Source organism: Papaver somniferum, chromosome 7, assembly GCF_003573695.1.
Source record: "Papaver somniferum cultivar HN1 chromosome 7, ASM357369v1, whole genome shotgun sequence".
Classification (NCBI taxonomy): Eukaryota; Viridiplantae; Streptophyta; class Magnoliopsida; order Ranunculales; family Papaveraceae; genus Papaver; species Papaver somniferum.
Window position 1 is genome coordinate 193,572,198 of NC_039364.1, and position 4,298 is coordinate 193,576,495.

General features: G+C 37.8%; 1 pseudogene; it reads right to left on the reverse strand.

Annotated features, from left to right (window-relative positions):
• Positions 1 to 2,588: 2,588 nt before the first annotated feature.
• LOC113293247 lies at positions 2,589 to 3,903 on the reverse strand (annotated as a pseudogene).
• Between the last annotated feature and the right edge of the window lie 395 nt (positions 3,904 to 4,298).

Sequence of the window (4,298 nt, forward strand, 5' to 3'; positions counted from 1 at the left end):
TTTGGTGAAAGACTTCGCAAGAGCATGCAATTCTGTTTTAGATTGAACACAAGATTGTGCCAATATCTCAATAGCTGATCTTTCTTCAGTATATTTGCTTTCCTTTTTGCTAAACCAATTTCTCTTTTTGATCCTTTTCTTTGGTTTCTAAGCATCAAGTGATGGTGCAGACTTATTAAAAAAAAAAACCTTTCAGTTCAAGCATTTTTGCAAAAGAAAATATCGGATCCTAATTCATAGTTTGGAATGAATAAATAGTGAATCAGACGAATCCTTTATAAATACGAAAAAATATTCCGGACATGTCATAATACCGAAAATATAATATTCCTAAAAATATGATGGTATGGCACAAGCGGAAGCAAATAGAAAAGTAACAGAACAAGGAGAATCCACTCCTTAATGATGATGATAGAAACTCCAATCCAGGAGGAAAGACTCTAATCCAAAAGTTAAAGGAAAATAACGATCAATCTCTCAAGCGAGGAAACAGGGTTTTTAACCAATACTAGTTTTCATAAACGTGAGCCGCAACTAAAGAGAAATGACAATGAAATAGACTATATATAGCCGTAAACATAAAACCTAAGTCTAGAATCTTCTTAAACAAGATAAACTTAATAAAGAAACTAATTATCCTAATAATTAAAATAATAAAATTAAGAGATATCCAAGATATTAGTAAATCTTGGAATATGCTTGACCAACGGAATATACGTCCCGTATCAGGCTCCCCTACTGCGACGAAACTCGCCTCCAGTTTACATAGAAAGTGACAAATCGAGGAGAGAAACTTGGAACTGCCGCTAGTGATACAACTTGATCTTGAATTATGCATTGGTATTACTAGCCGTTCCGGAAAAGAATTCACGACATGCATTTTGCGTACGTACCAACTCGTCAGCTGTTGGCATTTGCAATCAAATTTAGCATGTAAGAACTCCCAAGAAATTTTCAAGCTTGATCCTGACGGCATTGGGTGAAAGTTATGTTACAGAACAAAGCAAAAGGATCTTCATAACTATTACTCACAAAGTTCTTGGACACCATATCGTCTTCGGTTGACTGAACGGAAGTATTCATGTTTTCAAGTGTTTGGTCTAAAGTCTTGGACTCCACTTCCTCAGCTCTTTTCGAAAGTCTAGACCCTGGTATTAAGATTACCTTTGTCTTTCCCCAACGAAACTCATATGAATTGTCCAAACATCTCTGCTTAACACCAACGTCGACTACCCATGGTCTTCCCAACACAATATCGATATCACATAAATCAATGTCTACAACCTCACACACAATTGAATCAGAATATTTGTTACCGATTGACAACGGAAATCTGCAAACGCCGACACATGTAATTGTACCCCAGTTCACACACTCGAGCCGATCCGCACAAGGATACCAGTTCATTTCCATACCCAAGGTCTCCACTGTTCTTCTCGACACCAAGTTATCAACGCAACCATCATCAATTATAAAACGACATATACTCTCATTAATAAATCCCATAAACGATCTGTTTGAATATTCCACCATTTTGTAAATTCGAAGGAAAAGCTATGCACGTGAAACAAGAATATAAGAACATACAGCCATGCCTGACTTGTTTTGTGATATTTGTGGAGTGTAAATCAAACAATGGGTCTGGTTGCTCAACTACCTAATGATTAAACTGCTCAATGAGATTGGATGGCCGGTGGGTCAAGATAATTGATTTCGAAGGGCTCAAAAATATGTAAGGGCACGTTGGATAGGTGCTTAAGATACGACTGTTCCAACAAAACAGAACTTCCTCACCAAACTTGCACGTAGAAATTCAAATACTTGATTCTCCAAAATCCCAATCAATATGCAGAGATGAGTTAAAGGAGATCTTACCAAAAAAAACGAAGGACGCTACTTTGATGATGCACGACTGATATCTTTTTTTTTTTTTTTGATAAATACCTAGAAATCACATGAATCCTCTACTGATTCTTCTAGGCGGCCTCACAGACGAACATCGCAGGAAAACCTGCCCTGATACCATCTGGTATGGCACAAGCGGAAGCAAATAGAAAAGTAACAAAACAAGGAGAATCCACTCCTTAATGATGATGATAGAAACTCCAATCCAGGAGGAAAGACTCTAATCCAAGAGTTAAAGGAAAATAACAATCAATCTCTCAAGCGAGGAAACATGATTTTTAACCAGATACTAGTTTTCATAAACGTGAGCCGCAGCTAAAGAGAAACGACAATGAAATAGGCTATATATAGCCGTAAACATAAAACCTAAGTTTAGAATCTTCTTAAACGAGATAAACTTAATAAAGAAACTAATTATCCTAATAATTAAAATAATAACATTAAGAGATATCCAAAATATTAGTAAATCTTGGAATTTGCTTGACCAACGGAATATACGTCCCGTATCATATGACCATATTTTTGTAAACGCAGCCCAAGCCACAAATACTAAGGTGTGGGTGTGGTACATTTAAGGCAGTCCAAGCCACAAATAATAAAAATGAAGCAAGTCATTTATAGTTTCCGTTGAGAACGGGCATATTACATCCTTGAATGAATTGTAGAATCTGTATTGGGGAAGGTATCATCTCGATTCTTCTGTTTATGAATTCAAAGCAGTACAATCACGTCGAATTTCACCTTCACTTCCGGTCTTAATTCCAACTCTTCCAAGTTTTGTAAACGCAGCAGCGAAAGCGTCGAAAAAAGCAGTATTGTTGGCAGCAAAAGCGTCGACAATTGCCTTTGATCTTGAATCAGTAAACAACGCCTGATCAGAACCAAATAAACCCATTCCTTGCTGAAGGTTAGTGTAATAAGCATTATCAACTTTTAGGAGATGTTGGATCATTGTCTATCGAGTCTCTTGGATCTACATCTCGCGGACACGATGCCATCAGCTTTTGTGCATAGGTTGAGTTTAGAGTTGGATCAGTTTGGTGGGTTGAATTGAATTGGTAGAGTCGTTTTGAGAAGCGGCCACAGTGAGCGAACCCGATTGTATGTGCTCCTATATGAGAAAAAAAAAAAAAAAAACACGGAATCATTTGACGAACAACTCATCTATTTATTCACTAGCTAAGTTTGTGCACATACCTGATAATGCAACAAGATCTGTTAAAGTAAGCCCGTGAGAAGCAAACATAGTAGTAAGTTGGTCTAAATTGAAGTTTTCACTAGGAAGATTATTCTGAACGCTAGCTGTAGTCGAGATTTTGCCATCAAATCTCCCCAATTCCACCGGGTAATCTGGTCCGCCTGTCTGCCAAATATCAACAAAGAAGTGATGAGAACTTTCGGATGTTAAGCCACAGAGGAGTATCATTGCCCGAAAGAATATTGAGCAGGAAGAAACTCTAGGAATGACAAAAGATGTCATATTTTGAAGGCGTTTGCTGCTTACCAGGACTACAACATCTCTAGCTGCTATGGCTAAGATATCAGCAGATGAGACCTTATTGGTGCACCTAGAATCCTTATCAACAGCAGCTTTTGCTTTGATGACAGTATCAAACCCGTCTCCGGCTAGTGATGTATCACCTGGATGATCCTTCTCCGCATTCGGCAAGTTGAGGATAACGGAGGCATCACAACCCTGAAACAGATTTTAAAAATATGAGAAAGACGATCGAACTATGCGCTTAACAACAATGCTCGAACAAAAATAAATTAAGGAATCCAAATTAATTAACAAACCTGAACAAAGCAATCGTGAAAGAACAGTCTAAGGGTTCCGGGGGCAGTAACAAAAGTCTGCTCATATTTCTCTGTGACAGTTTGTCGTACAATTGATTCGAGATCAGGACAAGTGTCTTTATAGTAGTCAATTTGAAGTTGAGCAGAAATGGAGGACAGAAGACATGAGAGAGTAAGAAAGAGTACAGGAAGAACTTCCATTTTCTTTGTCATGGTATCTTTGTTGTTGTAATTTTATGGAGTATATAGAAGATGTTGAAAATGTATACAGTATGTTGGAAAGAATACTGTTTAAGCAAGAAAGTATTAGTTACGTGCTAATTATGTGTCGCAAATCTTGGTATTAATTAAAATCACACGAACAAATTTGAAATGACAATAATTAGTTACCACTACCACATATGCGGAAAGGGAATCAGAGACTAACATCTTGTTTGTTTGCAGCTGACTCAGCGTCTGGATCTGAGTCAACCTCTGACTCGGACCGAGTCAGCAGTCAGACCGTTTGTTTTGCATTTTGAGTCAGATCTGACTCGACCTATGACTCAGACATAACCCCTGACTCGGACCCATTTGAGTCAGGTAACAAAATACCC